Raw genomic sequence first — 22,885 nt, forward strand, 5'->3', positions numbered from 1 at the left:
AGAAATGAATGGAGCATGTGCTGTCATGTTCTCTCTTAGAGCCAAGGCTGGAGATCACGCTCAACTCCCATTCTGGAGATCATGCTCAACTTCCACTCAACTAAAGCAAGTGGTATATAGAACCTGGAGGTTCCATAGACTTGCATTTTATTGCCATGCAAGTCTATGGGACTACCGGCAATTTCCTATACCTTATTGCAGTAAAGAGAAATTGTCCAAACATCACTTGTAATGCAGCCAGAGGTGGGTTTCCAAACATCTGCATGTCAATTCAAAACGCATATACAATGTTTTAAAAAGTCTTCACTTTTTTCACACTTCACTAGCTGTAAAAACAAAAAAGGTGTTGACTCCAAATATAATCAAGAGAATAGGAAGACACCCCAATCCCCCCACCCCCCCCCCCCCCCCCCGTGCTTAATTTCTAGTGTCATAAACATAAGTATTCAGACCCTTTTCTATGTAAAATGTTGTTTTTTACTTTTGAAAATATGAAACTTTATTATTATGAGATGTTGAGTGCGGATTGATGGGGGAAACATGCATTTTTATTTTGGCACAAGACAGCAGCATAACAAAATGTGAAAAAGTTTAAGGTCTGAACATTTTTCAGGTTTTAAGCTGCAAAAGTTCAGGAAAGAACATTGTATGTTGTAAATTTGTAACCTGAGGCTATTGTAATTCTATTTATGCATGATGACCTGGCATAGACAGACTAGTGTTATGTTTGTGCTCTGTCTTTTCAGTTCTGCTCACTATCCCCCACTACTTACTGTACCCAACTGATCGATGATTTTCCAGATATTTCACAGAGAAAAGAGACAGAAACAGTCATCTCTGTACATTTCGTGGCTGTGATGGGTTACTGAGCATCAGTAATTCAGGATTGCCACTAAACAAAGAACGTAGCCATCTGCGATAGACTCAGAGATGTCAAGTGTCAGCACTTCACCAATCTGATACTGAACACCTCTCCTGAGGGGAGGTCATCAATAGATTTTCATTAGAAAACCTATTTAAAGGGGTACTCCGCCACTAGAGCCTGGAGAGGTTCATAAAAGACATTAAAGGGGTACTCTGCCCCTAGACATCTTTTCCTCTATCCAAAGGATAGGGGATAAGATGTCTGATCACGGGGGGGGTCCGGCTGCTGGGAACACCGCGATCTCTGTGCAGGCACCCGGCGTTCCAAACATTATGCTGGGTTTGGGCAGCCATGGTCGTCACGCCCCCTCCCATAGACATGAATGGAGGGGGCGTAGTGTTATGTCACGAGGGGGCGTGGCAAATCTGACTTGTATCTACAAGCTGCTTACTGCAAGTAGCGGACTCCCGTGGGCTGCCTGTAGCCTGTGAGGCTTAGAAGACACAATGAGTAAGGAGGTAGGTAACTGTATAATATCCCCCTCACCTCAGCCCCAATCTGAATGCAGAAGGTAGCTCCTATAGCCCGTACAGACTACAGAGTAAACCCTGCCCCATAAAAAGAATGTCACGCTATCCCCAGGAGTTACTCATCCTGAATAGGCTATAGAAGCAATTTCTGTACACAGATTTGGGTCAGCAATATTATATAAAGGCACAATTATATAAAGACATTATTGTCTTTATATAAGTGTCTATATTAGTGTCGATATTATATAAAGACAAAATTAACGATAAAGAATCATGCTGCTGAATCATAAAGACAAATTTTTTACAAGGATTACAATAAAGAAATGTCTTAATGATGCAGCGATTTTTTTTGTTAATTGTGTTTTCATTTTTTCCTCCTTGCCTGTTAAGACATAAAGCATATTTTCTGTGCTTGTTGTTTCCAGGACTTATTGGCCGACATTTATCATTGTAGGTGTAAGTGAAGCATTTTTCTACACTTTTTTGTGTGCTGGTAATGTGTAGGAGCACCAAATTTATTAAATGGACGCAGAGCATTTGATAAATTTTGTGCAGGTCACATTTTCTGAAATTTCTGTCTTCACATACACCAAAAAGAGTATCTAAAGGGGATCTAAAGAGTTAATAGCCTTGCAGGGATGCGGGATGACATCACACTTCCGCTCTGTAGCTGCTCCCCCCCCCCCTCCCAGAACGTACGCATACGTCATGGGGAGGGAAGGGGTCAAGGGAGGAAATGGCATGAAAAAACATCCATTGCTCATGTCATTCATCTGGCACTCCTGCACCATTGCTTGGGTCCTTTACATAGACCTATGATATCCACCATGTAACTCCCCATGGGCGTTACATGGTGGCAGCTGGCCAGGTAGGCAGAAGAGCCAAACTGACACTAAAGATAGCATCAGACGTAGCAGAGCTAATTAGATGTTTCTTTAGCAGAGCAGATGCTGTAAGAACAGCTAGCCAAGATGGCTAAAGGTGAAGGCTGGCTGGAAAAAGCTGCTAGCAGTCAGGAACGTAGTCAACAGTGCAAGTTTATACACAGAAGAGACAGGTTGGTTCCAGGGGATGGGAGAAAGGCAAAGTCCAGTAGACAGGCTGGGTTAGGAACATAGGATCAACAGACAGACAGGCTTCAGAAACCTAGCAATGCAGAAAATACAACCTTGCTGAGGCATGAGACAACAGGTGGTGCTGATTTATATAGGGAGTTTCTCACAGGGATTGGGGGAGGATCCATTAGGGAGTGCACTGTGTCTCTATAAGATTAAGCCAGTGTTGGCGCACGTGGACCCTAGTGGACAGCAGAAACACTCCAGCGCAGGAAGACCAGGAAGCACAGATGATGTCGTCTGACGCTGGTAAGAACCAGGACACCAGGTTTTCAACCAGCAGCGTTTAACACCATCGGCTCCAGGAAAGGTACAGTTTGATTTTATACTATCAGGCTAACAGTGTCTGCAGCTCTTAGCAGAAAATACGGTTTCCGCTTGAACTGATTCCCTTAGGTGGGTGTGAACCAATGTTAATTTTGACAGCAAATTTTGATTTAGTTTTAGTCATAGTCTTTTGACTGAAACAACATTTAGTTTTAGTCATATTTTAGTCATATGAATTGTTTTAATTGTAGTCTAGTTTTAGTAGACTGGCTGTCATAAGATTTTAGTTTACTAAATCTGCAGTACAGGTTACGTTAACGATATAACAAAGAAATGTCCAGTGCCAAGTGCCGTAAAATGACAGGTATTTTATTGTATGATCAGCGGATACAAACTTGCATTAGGCAGGAGCCGACGTGTTTTCGGACCGTTACAGGTCCTTACTCATGGCATAACACACAGGATAAAATCCAAACTTTAAATACTTTCTTAGGAACATCACATTTATCATGACATCACACATAATAAAGACATGTGGACATTGCATTTTTTTTACAATGCAAAAAATCATGAAATTTAAAAACAAAATTACGATTTTTTGCTATTTTAACACTAATAGGTTGCATATATTTATACTTACTGACCAAATAATTTATGAAACTTATACTTTCAGATGTCTACTTTATTTTGACAGGATTTTTTTTGTTTTTAATTCACATTTTAAATTAATTAGAAGCCTAACAATTTAACTTGAAATTTTGAAAAGTTTGAAAATGTGAAAAGTACATCTTTTTTTATGTGCTATGCAAGGTTTGCAGAAATTTAAAGGTGGTCGAACATAGGAAACGCCCCCCCCAAATGACCCCATTTTAAAAACTAGACCCTTCAATGTATTCGCTAGGGAGTACAGTGAATATTTTAACACCATATTTTTTTGCAGGAATTATTACAAACGGGAAGCGAGTCTGGTAAGCGAGTCGGGATGCGCACCGCGAGCGGGAGCGTCCTACATCACGAATCACATCCCGGCTAGGGACATTATGGCAGCGCACCCGGTCAGCGGGTCTGACCGGGGCGCTGAGAACAGGAGAACGCTGTGTGCGCTCTGGGGAGGAGCGGGGACCCAGAACGCTCGGCGTAACAGTACCCCCCCCCTTGGGTCTCCCCCTCTTTTTAGAACCTGAAAATTTGTAGATAAGGTCCTTGTCAAGGATGTTGTCCTCGGGTTCCCATGACCTCTCCTCCGGGCCGCAATTCTCCCAATCTACAAGAATTTTTTTTTTACCTCTGACCGTCTTGGATGCCAGAATTTCTTTAACCGAGAAAATGTCAGAGGACCCGGAGACAGGAGTAGGAGCAACAACCTTAGGAGAGAAGCGGTTAAGGATAAGTGGTTTAAGGAGAGAGATATGAAAAGCATTAGGAATACAGAGAAAAGGAGGAAGAAGGAGTTTGTAGGAGACAGGGTTGATTTGGCATTTGATTTTAAAAGGTCCAAGATAACGTGGTCCCAGTTTATAACTGGGGACATGGAAGCGGATATACTTGGAGGAGAGCCACACTTTGTCTCCAGGAGAAAAGACAGGAGGAGTTCTTTTTTTGTCGGCATGTTTCTTCATCCGGGATGAGGCCTGTATGAGAGATTTTTGAGTCTCTTTCCAGATGGTGGAGAAGTCCCGAGTCACCTCATCAACAGCGGGCAAACCAGAAGGCGTGGGAGTGGGGAGGGGGGGAAGAGGGTGACGGCCGTACACCACAAAGAATGGGGATTTAGCGGAAGACTCAGAGACTTTAAAATTGTACGAGAATTCGGCCCATGGTAGGAGATCGGCCCAGTCACCCTGGCGGGAGGAAACAAAATGTCGGAAATAGTCACCAAGAACCTGATTAACTCTCTCCACTTGCCCATTGGATTGGGGATGATAAGAAGACGAGAAGTTTAATTTGATGTTAAGCTGATTACAGAGAGCCCTCGAGACGATATGCGTAGGAAGCCCGTGGAGGCGAAAAATGTGCACAAAAAATTCGCCAACTGTGGCGCAGAAGGAAGACCTGGAAGAGGAATAAAATGTGCCATCTTGGAGAAACGATCAATGACCACCCAAATAACTGTGTTGCCATGGGATAAAGGTAAGTCTGTAATAAAGTCCATAGCAATCTGAGACCATGGTAGCTCGGGAACAGGCAGAGGGTGGAGGAGACCGGCAGGCTTCTGGCGAGGAGTCTTGTCCCGGGCACAGACTGTACAAGCCCGAACAAAATCAGCAACATCTGCTTCCAGGGTAGGCCACCAAAAAAAACGAGAGATGAGCTGGACGGATTTTTTGACGCCAGCATGGCCGGCGAGGTGTGAGGAGTGTCCCCACCTGAGAATCCTGAGGCGCTGGCGTGGAGAGACGAAGGTCTTTCCAGGAGGAGTTTGTCTGATGGAAGCTGGAGAAGTGGAAATCAGACAGTCCGGAGGAATAATGTGTTGCAGGGAGGCTTCCATTTCAGAGGCATCCGAGGAACAAGAGAGGGCGTCAGCCCTAATGTTCTTGTCAGCGGGGTGAAAATGAATCTCAAAGTTAAAACGGGCAAAGAACAACGACCACCTAGCCTGGCGAGGGTTCAGCCGTTGGGCAGAAGATAAGAGAAATTCTTGTGATCAGTGTATATAATAACTGGGTATTTGGACCCCTCCAGCAGGTGCCTCCATTCCTCGAGGGCCAGTTTTATGGCCAGTAGATCTCGATCACCAATGGAGTAGTTTTTCTCCGCCGGAGAGAAGGTCCTAGAAAAGAAACCACAAGTAACACCATGTCCGGAAGAATTTTTCTGTAGGAGTACAGCTCCAGCTCCCACCGAGGAGGCGTCTACCTCCAGTGAGAAGGGTTTAGATGGATCAGGTCTGGAGAGTACGGGAGCAGAAGAAAAGGCAGTTTTGAGACGGTTGAACGCCTCTTCCGCTTAAGGAGGCCAGGACTTAGGGTTGGCGTTTTTCTTGGTTAGGGCCACAATTGGGGCCACAATGGTGGAAAAATGTGGAATAAATTGTCTGTAGTAATTGGCAAACCCCAAGAAACGTTGGATAGCTCGGAGTCCGGAGGGGCGTGGCCAATCCAACACGGCTGATAGTTTGTCCGGGTCCATTTGGAGTCCCTGGCCAGAGACTAAATATCCTAGGAAGGGAAGAGATTGGCATTCAAAGAGACATTTCTCCATCTTGGCATATAACTGATTGTCCCGGAGTCTCTGAAGAACCATGCGTACATGCCGGCGGTGTTCTTCTAGGTTAGAAGAAAAAATCTAAATATCGATCACCTTTGTGCGGAATCGGGGTGCGTCTTTTCTGATGTGGAGGTCGGATAGGACAATCCTTCAAGAAGTGTTCGGTACTGGCACAGTACAGGCATAGGTTCTCATTGCGGCGGGGTGTCCTCTCTTGAGGTGTCAGGCGAGACCGGTCTACTTGCATAGCCTCCACGGCGGAAGGCACAGGAACAGATTGCAGCGGACCAGAGAAGAGAGGAGCCGGGGAGAGAAACCGCCTCGTGCGAACAAAGTCCATATCCTGGCGGAGCTCCTGACGTCTTTCGGAAAAACGCATGTCAATGCGGGTGGCCAGATGAATAAGTTCATGCAGGTTAGCAGGGATTTCTCGTGCGGCCAGCACATCTTTGCTGTTACTGGATAGGCATTTTTTGAAGGTTGCGCAGAGGGCCTCGTTATTCCAGGACAATTCGGAGGCAAGAGTACGGAATTGGATGGCGTACTCGCCTACAGAAGAATTACCCTGGACCAGGTTCAGCAGGGCAGTCTCGGCAGAAGAGGCTCGGGCTGGTTCCTCAAAGACACTTCGAATCTCCTCGAAGAAAGAGTGTACAGAGGCAGTGACAGGATCATTGCGGTCCCAAAGCGGTGTGGCCCATGACAGGGCTTTCCCAGACAGAAGACTGACCACGAAAGCCACCTTTTGACCTTTCGGTTGGAAATTGGTCCGACATCTCCAAATGCAGGGAACATTGTAAGAGAAAACCACAGCAAAGTTTAGAGTCCCCATCAAATTTGTCCGGCAATGATAAACGGAGGCTGGATGCGGCCACTCGCTGCGGAGGAGGTGCAGGAGCTGGCGGAGGAGATGGTTGCTGAAGCTGTGGTAGAAGCTGCTGTAGCATCAAAGTCAGTTGAGACAGCTGGTGGCCTTGTTGCGCTATCTGTTGCGACTGCTGGGCGACCACCGTGGTAAGGTCAGCGACAACTGGCAGCGGGACCTCAGCGGGATCCATGGCCGGATCTACTGTCAGGATTCAGCAGGCTGGAGGTGGATCCTCTGTGTCAGAGAGGGATTGGCGTGGACCGGTTCTAAGTTGCTACTGGTTTTCACCAGAGCCTGCCGCAAAGCGGGATGGTCTTGCAGCGGCGGTAGCAACCAGGTCGTATCCACCGGCAACGGCTCAACCTCTCTGACTGCTGAGATAGGCGCGGTACAAGGGATTTAGACAAGAGCAGGGTCGGACGTAGCAGAAGGTCAGGGCAGGCAGCAAGGATCGTAGTCAGGGGCAACGGCAAGAGGTCTGGAACCATAGGCGTGCGCAGCCTATTGCATTAGGGTGTGCACCCTAAAGCACAAACTCACTCCGCGCATGCGTGTGTGTGTGTTAATGTATGTGTGTATATATATATATATATATATATATATATATATATATATATATATATATATATATATATATATATATATACACACATACATACATACATATACACACACTCTTGCTTGCATAGTGTAGGAGGATTGTATCCAGGGCCGGTTTTAGGCTTAACATGGCCATGGGCAAAATCAGAAGTGGGGTCCCAAAAGTCGTAATAGTGCACTAATCAGATTAGCACTATTAGTCACTTCAAATACCATAAAAAATATCTAAAAAGCAAAAAAAAAAAATGGTACCGATAAAAACTACAAATCACAGCGCTAAAAATGACCCTCACATCCCCATATACAGAAAAATAAAAGTGCTATAGGGATCAAAATAGTACAATTTTATATTTTTGTATAGTTCCCCCACATTAGGTTGGCAGTATAAATCTCCCACATTAGGATGGAAATATATTTCCCCCACATTAGGTTGGCAGTATAGTTCCCCCACATTAGGTGCAGTATAGTTCCCCCACATTAGGTTAGTAGTACAGTTCCCCCACATTCGGTTGGCAGTATAGTTCCCCCACATTAGGTGCAGTATAGTTCCCCCACATTAGGTTAGTAGTACAGTTCCCCCACATTCGGTTGGCAGTATAGTTCCCCCACATTAGGTTGGCAGTATAGTCCCCCCACATTAGGTTAGTAGTACAGTTCCTCCACATTAGGTGCAGTACAGTTCCCCCACAGGTGCAGTACAGTTCCCCCACATTAGGTGTAGTATAGTTCCCCCACATTAGGTGTAGTATAGTTCCCCCACATTAGGTGCAGTACAGTTCCCCCACATTAGGTGCAGTACAGTTCCCCCACATTAGGTGCAGTATAGTCCCCCACATTAGGTGCAGTATAGTTCCCCCACATTAGGTGCAGTACAGTTCCCCCACATTAGGTGCAATATAGTTCCCCCACATTAGGTGCAGTATAGTTATAATTGTAGGGAGGAGGACAAGTCTAGAATTTACCATGAGGCTTACGGGACTAATTCTACCCCTGATCTTATATTTGCCAAGGGGTTCAATGAGCCAAAGGGTTGTCAAAATTAGGTTTTGCCTAGAGTGTCAAAAATCCATGCACCAGCCCTGACTAGACCTCCTACTTGTGTGTATGTTTGCTGGTGTTTATAGGGATGCATTTGATGTGGATTTGAAAAAAAAATTGTAAGTTGAATGGTAAAACTCATGTTTTTCTTTACTTGGCAAACAGAAGAACGCTTTCACTATAAGATGGGAGCACAGAGGGGGGAATATTCCACATAGAATTTTTTTTTGCACCAGATTGGTTGAAAAAGTGATGCGGCACCCAGCAAGCTTGGAGCAGCATGCACGTTGTAGTTTTGGGTCTGCAGCTGACCCAAAACTAGGACTCCCAGCATGTTGCACCATAATCTAAATTGTACTCCTATATAGTGCAAGATGTGTGGAGTTGTAGTTTTGGTCATCATAGATTGTATCAGGGCATGCTGGGAATTGTAGTTGGTAACTGCACCTCCCAGCATTGCATTCCTTCAAGGAATGCAATGCTGGGATTTGCAGTTACCAACTACAATTCCCAGCATGCCCTGATAAAATATATGGTGACCAAAACTACAACTCCCATTATGTTGCACTGGGGGTGCTGTGTGTGTGTGTGTGTGTGTGTGTGAAGTGCTGTGTGTGAGTGTGGGGGGGGGGGGGGGTGCTGTGTGTGTGTGTGGGGGGGGTGCTGTGTGTGAGTGTGGGGGGGGGTGCTGTGTTTGTGTGTGGAGGGGGTGCTGTGTGTGAGTGTGGGGGGGGTGCTGTGTGTGAGTGTGGAGGGGGTGCTGTGTGTGAGTGTGGAGGGGGTGCTGTGTGTGAGTGTGGAGGGGGTGCTGTGTGTGAGTGTGGAGGGGGTGCTGTGTGTGTGTGTGTGTGTGAAGTGCTGTGTGTGAGTGTGGGGGGGGGGTGCTGTGTGTGTGTGTTTGAGGGGTGCTGTGTGTTTGAGGGGTGCTATGGGTGCTGTGTGGGTGATTGCGTACATAATACATACAGAATATAAAATACATACATAATACATAAAAAAAATAAAAAAATGTTTATTTCAGCTCCCGGGTCGGTGCTGTAGTCGTTTTTAGTATATTTGATGGTCGAAGAGCACGGACTGCAGAGAGTGGGCTGTGTCCCATGTATCAGAACAAAGGAAAAAAGAAAGCTGCCTCTTTCAAGGTGCTTGTAGTATTAAAACATCAAACCTTTAATCTGTATGCATTAAAAATAGAAAAAGGTGACATCAATCATTAAAGAGAAATGAAACGCCAACACGTTTTGAGCAAAATGTAGCTCTTAATCATGGCTATATGTAGCCCAAAACGCACTGGAGTTTCACTTTTCTTTTATGATGTCACCTTTTTCTATTTATAATGTATACAGATTAAAGGTTTGATGGTTTAATACTACAAGCACCGTTATCCTTGGAAGAGCTGGAGGAAACTTTCTTTTTTCTTTTTGTTCTGATTCATAATACATATATACATACGTCATACATACACACATCATACATGCATAACCTACACACTTATATATATATATTATATATATATATATACACACACATAAATTCATACTATATGCATACAAACATCATACATATATAATACATACATACATCATACATACATATGCACACCATACATAATACATACACAAATCCATTATATATACATAGACATCATACATAAATACATCATACATACATAACATACAGTACATAACATATATATGGTATGTATGTTCTGTATGTATGATGTGTGTATGTATGATGTATTTATGTATGATGTGTGTGTATATATAATGGATTTGTGTATGTATTATGTATGGTGTGCATATGTATGTATTATGTATGTATTATATATGTATGATGTTTGTATTTATGCATTATATATATATATATATATTATACATACATAATGCATAAATACAAACATCATACATATATAATACATACATATGCACACCATACATAATACATACACAAATCCATTATATATACACACACATCATACATAAATACATCATACATACATAATTCCCACCATACATACATATTACACACACCATACATACATAATACACACCATACATACATATAATACACACACCATACATACATAATACACACCATACATACATATTATACACACCATACATACATATAATACACACACCATACATACATAATACACACACCATACATACATAATACACACCATACATACATATTACACACACCATACATACATAATACACACACCATACACACATATTACACACACCATACACACATATTACACACACCATACATTCATAATACACACCATACATACATATTACACACACCATACATACATATTACACACACCATACATACATAATACACACATCCCACCCCCCTCCCGTCCTCGGTCTGTGCACTTTTCTTACCTGCGGCAGCCATGTTGGGGTCAGAGGCCGGGCACGTCCACTCCCATCTGCTGCACCATCGCCTACTTCTTCCTCATGCCGAGGAATGGACACTCGGTGCCAGGAGTTGCGGCCAGGATCATCCCAGGAGGTGTAAGCAGACGTGCGCAGCTGCGGGGCAGCAGTGTGCGCGGTCGGGGAAGGGGGAGGAGCGGCCCGGAGGAAGGGGAAAAGAGTGGCCCAGAGGAAGGGGGGATAGAGCGGCCGAAGGACGGGGGATAGAGCGGCCCGGAGGAAGGGGATAGAGCGGCCCAGAGGAAGGGGGGATAGAGCGGCCCAGAGGAAGGGGGGATAGAGCGGCCCAGAGGAAGGGGGGATAGAGCGGCCGGAGGACGGGGGATAGAGCGGCCTGAGCCGCAAATAAAAAAAAATGCATTTTTAAACATTCGGTGTGCCCTGAAAGTCTTTCAGGGCACACCGGATGTTTAAAAATGCATTTTTTTTTAAATTTGCGGCTCCGGCCAATCTATCCCCCGTCCTCCTGCTGGTGATGTCGGGGATGTCCAGTGGGGCTGGGGTTTAGTAGTGAGGAGAAAAAAAGAAAAAAAAAAGTCCTGCAGCAGCGGGCCGCGGCTGCGGTGATTAGGGTGTGCCTGTGCACACCCGACACACCCCGTGCGCACGCCTATGTCTGGAACACTGGCTAGGGATACACAAGGAACGCTTTCACTGGCACAATGGCAACAAGATCCGGCAAGGAAGTGCAGGGGAAGTGAGGTAATATAGGGAAGTGCACAGGTGAACACACTAATTAAAAACCATGCGCCAATCAGTGGCGCACCGGCCCTTTAAATCGCAAGGAACCGGCGCGCGCCCTAGGGAGCGGGGCCGCGCACGCCGGGAAAGCACAGACGGGGAGCGAGTCTGGTAAGCGCGTCGGGATGCGCACCGCGAGCGGGCGCGTCCCGCATCGCGAATCGCATCCCGGCTAGGGACATTATCGCAGCGCACCCGGTCAGCGGGTCTGACCGGGGCACTGCGAACAGGAGAACGCTGTGAGCGCTCCGGGGAGGAGCGGGGACCCGGAGTGCTCGGCATAACACCGCACTTCATGCCTGCAAAGGGTTTTAGCTGCCAGAACCATACAGAACCCCCACAAGTGACCCCATTTTGGAAACTACACCCCCTAAAGTATTCATCTAGACCAAAAGTGAGTACTTTGAGTCCTTCTTGTATGGCTGGAATGGATACAAAGTCAGTGGAAAAATGTAAAATTTCTTTTTTTTTTCACAAATGTATCATTTGTGGGACATATTTTTTGTACATTGCATCTGAAAACTAGAAAATACGCCCCATATTTGATTACACTGTTCGTTCCGTGTTCGGTAATACCCCCGCTTAGACCATATTTGGTTGCATGGGCACATGGTGGGACCCAAAAGGAGAGGAGCACCATTTGGCTTTCAGGTTATCATTATACAAATTATGGGCCGCACTTCAACTTGCAAAGCATTCTAGCTGTCAGAACAATACCGCACCCCCAGAAGTGACCACATTTTCGAAACTACACCCCCTAAAGTATTCACCTAGGGCAAAAGTGAGCACATTGAGCCCTTATTGTGTGGCTAGAATTATTTAAAAGTCAGTTGAAAAAACAGAAATTAGCTTTTTTTCCCACAAATTCTTTATTTGTGGGACATCATTTTGGTAAGTCGCTTTTGAAATGGAGGAAATGCGCCCATATTTTATCACGCTGTTTGTCCCGGGCTGGGCAGTACCCCTACTTAGGCCATATCTGGTTGCCTGACCGCCTGGTAGGACCAAGAAGGAGAGGAGCCCCCATTGGCTTTCAGGGCATCGTTATATGAATAGTCCCCATTCATTCTTAGTTTCTGCAGTATAGGCAGGGCCGGACTGGGACCAAAAATAGGCCCGGGCATTTTAGACTAAGCAGCCCATTTTAGTCATGGGCGGAGCCACAAAAGGGAGGGACCAAATGTCAATCATAGTTGGGTATAAAAGCACATAATGATAAAAAAAATGTGTGTGTGTGTGTGTATATATATATATATATATATATCTGTATACTGAGACCAGTATACAAGGAGGAATATTGAGGGGAATTCATCAAGCTATTTAGAACCTTTTTCAGTCTACAATTGTCGCACAAATATCTCAGGTCACTTCCTATGTGACTTTTGATCATATTTGAAAGTGAACCACCATTTGCAGTGCTTTAGACTAGTTTTATGCAGTGGGCACTTATTCATTATGTGCGACTTTTCTCTGAAAGTCGCAAAAAATCTGCAGCGGCCTACACTCATTTACTTTAGCCCTGTAAAGCAGTCTAAATGGGTACCATGGGCGTAGGAGCCGGTAAATTCATCAAGTAGCATGCGACTTTTGATTAATTTGGCGCAGGTAGGTAACATCAAACACGACTTTTCTGCTCTAAAATAGTACACATACTAGACAACAATTGATGAATTCCCTCATTATCACCATACATATTACCATCCTACTGTTACTGACCAAATCCTGTATACTGAGACCAGTATCACCGATAATACCAGTATACAAGGAGGAATATTATCACCATACACATTACCATCATACTGTTCTGGTCAGTAGGGTTGTAAACAGTGCAGTCAGTGTATAGAAGCAATGTCCTGAGCGTCACACTATTCTACAACAAAGTTACACTTCTATCTAATAGTGGTACCTCCAAATCTGTGTTATCGTAGCAGGCTCTCTCACCCTCCTTGTGACTCCTCCAGCAAAATAGTGAGTACAGCTCTGTAGTATAATACAAGATATAACACAGGATCAATACAGGATAAGTAATGTAATGTATGTACACAGTGACCTCACCAGCAGAATAGTGAGTACAGCTCTGAGGTATAATACAGGATATAACTCAGGATCAGTACAGGATAAGTAATGTAATGTATGTATACCGTGATCTCACCAGCAGAATAGTGAGTACAGCTCTGGAGTATAATACAGGATATAACTCAGGATCAGTACAGGATGAGTAATGTATGTACACAGTGACCTCACCAGCAGAATAGTGAGTACAGCTCTGAGGTATAATACAGGATATAACTCAGGATCAGTACAGGATAAGTAATGTAATGTATGTACACCGTGATCTCACCAGCAGAATAGTGAGTACAGTTCTGGAGTATAATACAGGATATAACTCAGGATCAGTACAGGATAAGTAATGTAATGTAATGTATGAAAAACAGAGGGGTCTGGAGGAGAACAGAGGGGTCAGGGATGGACAGAGGGGTCTAAAAGAAAAACAGAGAGGTCAAGGATGGACAATGGGGTCTGGTGGAGAACAGAGAGGTCAGGGATGGATAGAGGGGTCTGGTGGAGTACAGAGGGGTAAAGGGTGGACAGAGTTGGACAAAAGGGTCTGATAGAGGACAGAGTGCTCATGGATGGACAGAGGGGTCTGGCGAATTACAGAGAGGTCAGGGATGGATAGAGGGGTCTGGTGGAGTACAGAGGGGTAAAGGGTGGACAGAGGGGTCTGAAGTAGTACAGTAGGGTTTGGGGGGGGGGGGGGGGGCTTGTCACCAGGTAGGGTTTTTTTTTTCTTCAGAATGTTCCCTATATATTGTCTTTACTCTAAGGACCTTACAGTGAGGACAATACAGAGGGAGCAGATAAAACAACTGCCATTAAAGTTTTTTATTAGCATGGATAGGCATTTTAGTCCAGACCTGCATAATACGGACTCTAGTATTACTCCATATGCATAAAACAAACCACACCTTTCTCCAGCACCATCCCCACCTCTATACAAACTCCCCATCAATATTGCCCACTTTGTGCCCCCATACACACATATTGTCCTCTCACATGCGTGAGCATAGTCTCCATACCCCCTTAACCCCTTAAGGACCAATCCCATTTTGGCCTTAAGGACCAGGCCAATTTTATTTTTGCTTTTTCGTTTTTTCCTCCTAAATCGTAACTCTTTTATATTTTCATCCACAGACTAGTATGAGGGCTTTTTTTTTTACATCACTCATTTTACAATAAAATGTATGGCACAACCAAAAAAATACTACTGTGTGGGGAAATTAAAATGAAAACCTGCAATTTAGCAAATTTTGGAAGGTTTCGTTTTCACGCTGTACAATTTACGGTAAAAATGAGATGTTTTTTTATTCTGTGGGTCAATACGATTAAAATGATACCAATGATTACATACTTTTCTATTATTTATGCGCTAAAAAAAATCGCAAACTTTTTAACCACCTATATTTTGACGACCTATAACTATTTCATTTTTTCGTGTATGCGGCGGTATGAGGGCTCATTTTTTGCGCCATGATCTGTAATTCTTATTGATACCACATTTGTGTATATAAAACTTATAAATTTTTTTATAAATTTTTTTCATAAAATGTGACAAAAAAAGCAGCAATTTTGCACTTTTGTTTTTTTTTACTTTCACCATACGGAATCAATAACATTATATTTTAATAGTTCAGAGATTTGGGCGCGCAGCAATACCAAATATGTCTATTTACAATTTTTTTTTACACTTTATGGGGGTAAAATGGGAAAAAAGGACATTTTACATCTTTATTGGGAGAGGGGATTTTTCACATATTTTATTTTAACACTTTATTAGTCCCCGTAGGGGACTATTTATAGCAATCCTTTGATTGCTAATGCTTTTCAGTGCTATGCATCAGTGTTATCGATCATCTTCTGCTCTGGTCTGCTCGATCTCAGACCAGAGCAGAAGACCCGTGGAAGGCAGCGGAGGCAGGTGAGGGGACCTCCGTGCGCCGTTCTGGATGATCGGATCGCCATGGCAGCACTGCGGGCGATCCAGTCATCCATATTTCTGACCGCACTGCCACAGATGCCGTGATCTCTATTGATCATTGGCATTAGAGGGGTTAAAGGCAGACATCCGCGCGATCGCGGATATCGGCCATTACCGACGGGTCCCCGGCTGTGATCAGCAGCCAGGACCAGCCACGCATGATCCGAGCATCGCTTCAATGCTCGTGGTCATGTACAGGACGTAAATATACGTCCTGGTGCGCTAAGTACCACAGCACCAGGACGTAAATTTACATCCTTGGTCGTTAAAGGTCGTTATGTAAAGGTTTTTTTTTATTTTTGAACGTTCGTTTTTTCCTCCTCACCTTCTAAAAGCCATAACGCTTTCAACTTTTCCCCTACAGACCCATCTGAGGCTTGTTTTTTACACCACCAATTGTACTTTGTAATGACATCAGTCATTTCACCAACAAATCTACTGTGAAACAAAAAAATATTTGGGGGTGAAATGAAAATAAAAAATAATTTTGTAATTTTGGAGGCTTCTGTTTCTACGCAGAGCACTTTTTGTTAGCAATGACACCATTACTCTTATTCTGTAGGTCCGTACAATTAAAGTGATACCCAGTTCATAAAAGTTTTGTTTTAATTTACTAACCTACTTGTTTTTACAAAAAAAATTATTTTCCGCATACAGGAATGCATGAGGCTAATTTATTGTGTGATCTGTAGTTTTTATCGGTACCATTTTTTTTTTTTGAGGGACTTGCTGATTAATTTTTTCTGGTATATGAAGTGACCAAAAATGCCCAATTCTGGAATTAGTTTTTCTTTTTTAACATGTACGTCATTAACCCTGCAGTTTAATTAACGTTATATATTAATAGTTTGGACATTTATGCAAGATCGATGCGGGGTCTCTGACTTATATACATACCTGCAGTCCGGCGCCTGGTCCATCTCAAGATCTTCTACTGTCATCTCTAAAGGCGGGCCCGCTGGCTGGATTTGAATATTCATGGTTGCTGTTCATGTGAGCGCATGTGCCTACTGAGCGCTCAAGTGACCAGCTATGATGAATGTTCAAATCCAGCTGGCGGGCCCGCCTTCAGCGTGCAATTTAGAGAAGACAGTAGAAGATCTTCAGAGGGACTGGGCGCCAGACTGCAGGAATGTACATAAGTATGAGACCCCACATCTGTCTTCTGTTCACCCGCACTATAACCCATTATATTGGTTGATCGTTCTCCTTTTAAGGATGCAGGACGTACCTGTATGCCCTGGTCCCATTACCAGGTTTTGAAGCGTGCTCACGAGCTGAGCTCGCTTCAAACCCAGTGGGTCCTGACTGCTATCTGCAGCCAGGACCCATGGTTAATGCCAGGCACCGCCGAACGGTTGATGCCAGGCATCAACCCTTTAGATGCTAAAATTTAAGTAAAATGATACCGGCAGCTCAGTGGAGCCGATCAGGACCATTGCGGTGAAACCACGATATCCCAATCAGCTGTGTGGACGAAGGGAGGGCCCTTTCCTGCCTCCTCGCCGTCCGATCGGTCCCCTGATGCTCCAGCCAGGCTCTGCAGGCTGGAGCAGCAGAGCACCGATAACACTGATCAATGCTATGCTATAGCATGACACTGATCGGTATATGCAATCAAAAGATTGCATGTTATAGCCCCCTAGGGGGGAAAAAAAAAAGTGCTGAAAAAAAAGTTAATAAAAGTGAATTAACTCCTTCCTAATAAAAGTTTGAATCCCCCTTTTCTTATTTTTAAGTAAATTATAATAATCACGTGGTACCGCAGCGTGCGTAAATGTCCAAACTATGTAAGGTAAGCTAAACCACATGGTCGATGGCGTACCAAAGTCCAAAATTGTGCATTTTTGGTCACTTCATGTACTATAAAAAAAATGTTATCAAAAGCAATCAAAAAGTCCCATCAAAATAAAAATGGTACCGATAAAAACTACAGACCATGGCGCAAAAATTAGTCCTCATATAGCCCTGTATGCCGAAAAATTAAACAGTTATAGGGGTCAGAAGATGACAATTTTAAGCATACTCATTTTGGTGCATGCAGTTATAATTTTTTTTCAAGTAGTAAAATAAAATAAAACTCAAATATGAATTGGGTATCCTTGTAACCGTATGGACCTACAGAATAAAGATATGGTGTCATTTTTACCAAAAAGTGCACTGTGTAGAAACCAAAGCCCCCAAAATTTACAAAATGGTGTTTTTTTTTTTGCTTTGCCACAGATTGTTATAAAATAAGTGATGTCAATACAAAGTACAATTGGTGACGCAAAAAACAAGCTCTTATATGGTCTGTAGGTGCAAAGTGTTATGATTTTTAGAAGGGGAGGAGGAAAGGGCTTAAAGGAGATCTGTAGTGCTATATAACTTATCCCCTACCTGAAGGATAGGGGATAAGTTATAGATCTTGGGGAATCCGACTGCTGGGGCCCTCTGTGATCTCCTGTACGGGGCCGCGGTGGTCTACAGAAAGCGCTGTGTCGTTCCCAGTAGGAAGCCACAGCGGACACGCCCCCTCAATGTATTTTGATGGAATACATGGAGGGGGTGTGTCAGCCAATGCGTCATGCGGGGACAGACATGCCCCCTTCCAGCATACTGCCGCGGTGCCGTACAGGAAATTTCGGGGGGTAAGGTAATACACATTCACAGCCCCATATACACATACACATCCCCTATACCAGTGTTTCCCAACCAGGGTGCCTCCAGCTGTTGCAAAACCACAACTCCCAGCATGCCCCGAAAGTCTTCAGCTGTCCGGGCATGCTAGGAGTTGTGGTTTTGCAACAGCTGGAGACACCCTGGTTGGGAATCACTGCCCTATACACACATATACACTGTTCCCATACACAGTCCCCATATACACACTCATACGCAGCCCTCCATGCACACAGCCCTCCATGCACACACATAGACAGCCCTCCATATACACACAGCCCTCCATGCACACACATAGACAGCCCTCCATGCACACACATAGACAGCCCTCCATATACACACATAGACAGCCCTCCATGCACACACAGACAGCCCTCCATGCACACATAGACAGCCCTCCATGCACACACAGACAGCCCTCCATGCACACACATAGACAGCCCTCCATATACACACATAGACAGCCCTCCATGCACACACATAGACAGCCCTCCATATACACACACACAGACAGCCTTCCATATACACACACACAGACAGCCCTCCATATACGCACATAGACAGCCCTCCATGCACGCACATAGACAGCCCTCCATGCACGCACATAGACAGCCCTCCATGCACGCACATAGACAGCCCTCCATGCACACACATAGACAGCCCTCCATGCACACACATAGACAGCCCTCCATGCACACACATAGACAGCCCTCCATGCACACACATAGACAGCCCTCCATGCACACACATAGACTGCCCTCCATGCACACACATAGACTGCCCTCCATGCACACACATAGACTGCCCTCCATGCACACACATAGACAGCCCTCCATGCACACACATAGACAGCCCTCCATGCACACACATAGACAGCCCTCCATGAACACACATAGACTGCCCTCCATGCACACACATAGACTGCCCTCCATGCACACACATAGACTGCCCTCCATGCACACACATAGACTGCCCTCCATGCACACACATAGACTTCCCTCCATGCACACACATAGACAGCCCTCCATGCACACACATAGACAGCCCTCCATACACACAGCCCTCCATGCACACAGCCCCCATCCCCATGAGTTCATACCTCATTTATAAACACAGATGGTGGCTGCAGCTCCTCCATTGAGGTGCCAAGCAGGGATAGGGATGGACGTGATGGCCGACGTCATTGGCCGGCGTCTTCTCCCACTGGCTGCTGGTTATTGACGTGCCTGTGCACAGGCACGTCTCATTCTAGCAGCCAGTGCTGTAACACGGACTGCATCACGGCCCCTGGCCACGGCCACGCCTCCAGCCCCGCCCCCCATTCAAGGCCAGAGTAGCCCCAGTAATAAAAAAAATAACGTTACAGCAGCCGGTGTGAGGTGAAAAAACACTGGCCGACTCTCTGCTTAGACAGTGCTTAACTGCCTGAACAGTCTGTCTGCCTGGGGCACGGCCCACCGGGCAAACGCCCGGCGTGCCCGATTGCCAGTCCGGCCCTGAGTATAGGTGTCTGTTGTCATGTCAAAAAAGGGATGCCAATGTATACTGTAGCAGTCTCATTCAGAAATAAATGGAGATGCTACAGTATACGTCAGCATCACTCTTTTTGACGTGATGCTGACGGATACCTTGAACACTGCAGAAAAAAAGTATGAACAGGATGCATTGTAGGGGCACAGAGCACATCCGCGGCTTATTTCACACTGCGGATGCCCCGCCAGCAATCACAAGGGGCGAGATCACTGCTGTGGCTGGGTAGCTCAGTGTATCCGCTCATGACTGCTGGCGGGAAATCCGCCGCTATGAGTGGACACACAAAGCTACCCAGCCGCAGCAGGGAGCTCATTATTGTGACTGTTGGCGGGCATCCGTGTGATCCTACACATTATGCATTTTTATTTTTGATTATATTTATTTAATAACTGTATTTTTATAATTTTTTTACACTTTTTTTACACTTTTTTTTTACATTTATTGTCTTTACACTTTCTTTTTTAAACTTTTATTTTTTTTATATTTTTTTACACTTTTTTTTAATGCTTTGGAATACTTATTATTACAAAGCATTGCAGTTATATGCTGTCTGCCAGTTTTACAATAGCAGGCAGCATATCAAGACGTGCCTCAAGCAATAACCGGGTCAGACCTGGGGGTCCTAGTAAAGACCCCCGGCAGCCCAGGTAAGCAGCAGCACCCCGCGATCGTTGCGGGGTTCTACAGGAGAGAGGCAGGGGGAGCCCCCTCCCTCTGCCAAAACTCCTTACAGCTCGCGGACGCTTGCGGCTGTAAGGGTTAAACTGCCGGGATCGAAGTTTTCTTCTGTCCCGGCAGTAACGCAGGTCCCCGCCCACCGGGGATTACACACAGCACCTCGCGATCCCTCTGTCATAACACTTACAGCCAGTGGTCACTTCCGACCGCGGCTATAAGGGTTAAAATACCGGGACTGAAGTTTACTTCGGTCCCGGCTGTGTGTGACAGCCAAGTCCCTGCCGCGATCTCGTGGGTGCACTGTGCAGCACCCACGAGAGCCATGGACGAGTATACACGTCCTAATGGCTGAATGTGCATTCAGCCTGGACGTGTATACACGTCCATGGTCCTTAAGGTGTTAAACATTAACCCCTTAAGGACCAGGCCATTTTACACCTCAGGACCAGAGCGTTTTTTGAACATCTGACCACTGTCACTTTAAGCATTAATAACTCTTGGATGCTTTTACCTATCATTCTGATTCCGAGATTGTTTTTTCGTGACATATTCTACTTTATGTTATTGGTAAAATTTTGTCGATACTTGCATCGTTTCTTAGTGAAAAATTCCAAAATTTGATGAAAAAATTGAAAATTTTGCATTTTTCTAACTTTGAAGCTCTCTGCTTGTAAAGAAAATGGATATTCCAAATATTTTTTTTTGGGATTCACATAAACAATATGTCTACTTTATGTTTGCATCATAAAATTGACAAGTTTTTACTTTTGGAAGACATCAAAGGGCTTCAAAGTTCAGCAGCAATTTTCCACAAAATTTCCAAAATCACAATTTTTAAGGGACCAGTTCAGGTTTGAAGTGGATTTGAAGGGTCTTTATCTTAGAAATACCCCACAAATGACCCCATTATAAAAACTGCACCCCCCAAAGTATTCAAAATGACATTCAGTCAGCATTTTAACCCTTTAGGTGTTTCACAGGAATAGCAGCAAAGTGAAGGAGAAAATTCACAATCTTCATTTTTTACACTTGCATGTTCTTGTAGACCCAATTTTTTTTATTTTTACAAGGGGTAAAAGGAGAAAATGTATACTTATATTTGTAGCCCAATTTCTCTCGAGTAAGCACATACCTCATATGTCTATGTAAAGAGTTCGGCGGGCACAGTAGAGGGCTCAGAAGCGAAGGAGCGACAAGGGGATTTTGGAGAGTACGTTTTTCTGAAATGGTTTTTGGGGGGCATGTTGCATTTAGGAAGCCCCTATGGTGCCAGAAAAGGAAAAAAAACACATGGCATACCATTTTGGAAACTAGACCCCTTGAGGAATGTAACAAGGAATAAAGTGAGCCTTAATACCCCACAGGTGTTTCACGACTTTTGCATACGTAAAAAAAAAAATAATTTCACTAAAATGTGTTTCCCCCCCAAATTTCACATTTTTGCAAGGGTTAATAGCAGAAAATACCCCCCAAAATTTGTAACCCCATCTCTTCTGAGTATGGCGGTACCCCATAAGTTGACCTGAAGTGCACTATGGGCAAACTACAATGCTCAGAAGAGAAGGAGTCATATTTGGCTTTTTGAGAGCAAATTTTGCTCGGGGGGCATGTCGCATTTAGGAAGCCCCTATGGTGCCAGGACAGCAAAATAACCCCCACATGGCATACCATTTTGGAAACTAGACCCCTTGAGGAATGTAACAAGGGGTACAGTGAGCATTTACCCCTCCCCCCCTGGTGTCTGTCAGATCTTTGGAACAGTGGGCTGTACAAAATTTTTAATTTGCAAAGCCCACTGTTCCAAAGATCTGTCAGACACCAGTGGGGTGTAAATTCTCACTGCACCCCTCATTACATTCCGTGAGGGGTGTAGTTTCCGAAATGGGGTCACATGTGGGGTTTTGTTTTTTTTGCGTTTGTCAAAACCGCTGTAACAATCAGCCACCCCTGTGCAAATCACCTCAAATGTACATGGTGCACTCTCCCTTCTGGGCCTTGTTGTGCGCCCCCAGAGCACTTTGTGCCCACATATGGGATATCTCCGTACTCGGGAGAAATTGCATTACAAATTTTGGGGGGCTTTTTTCCCTTTTACCTCTTGTCAAAATGAAAAGTATGGGGCAACACCAGCATGTTAGTGTAAAAAAAATTTTTTTTTTACACTAACATGCTGGTGTAGACCCCAACTTCACCTTTTCATAAGGGGTGAAAGGAGAAAAAGCCCCCCAAAATTTGTTAGGCAATTTATTCCGAGTACGGCGATACCCCATATGTGACCCTAAACTGTTGCCTT

The 22,885-nt window shown here is 44.5% G+C and overlaps 1 long non-coding RNA gene across 1 annotated transcript in view; it reads right to left on the reverse strand.

Moving 5' to 3' along the window:
• Window positions 1-22,885, reverse strand: part of LOC130362507 (uncharacterized) — a 65,531-nt gene that overhangs the window by 38,606 nt on the left and 4,040 nt on the right. Inside the window, exon 2 of the long non-coding RNA XR_008891451.1 lies at window positions 13,591-13,664. This is a non-coding gene — a long non-coding RNA (uncharacterized LOC130362507). The remainder of the gene's footprint in view (window positions 1-13,590; window positions 13,665-22,885) is intronic.

This window comes from Hyla sarda, chromosome 3 (genome assembly GCF_029499605.1).
Source record: "Hyla sarda isolate aHylSar1 chromosome 3, aHylSar1.hap1, whole genome shotgun sequence".
Lineage (NCBI taxonomy): Eukaryota > Metazoa > Chordata > Amphibia > Anura > Hylidae > Hyla > Hyla sarda.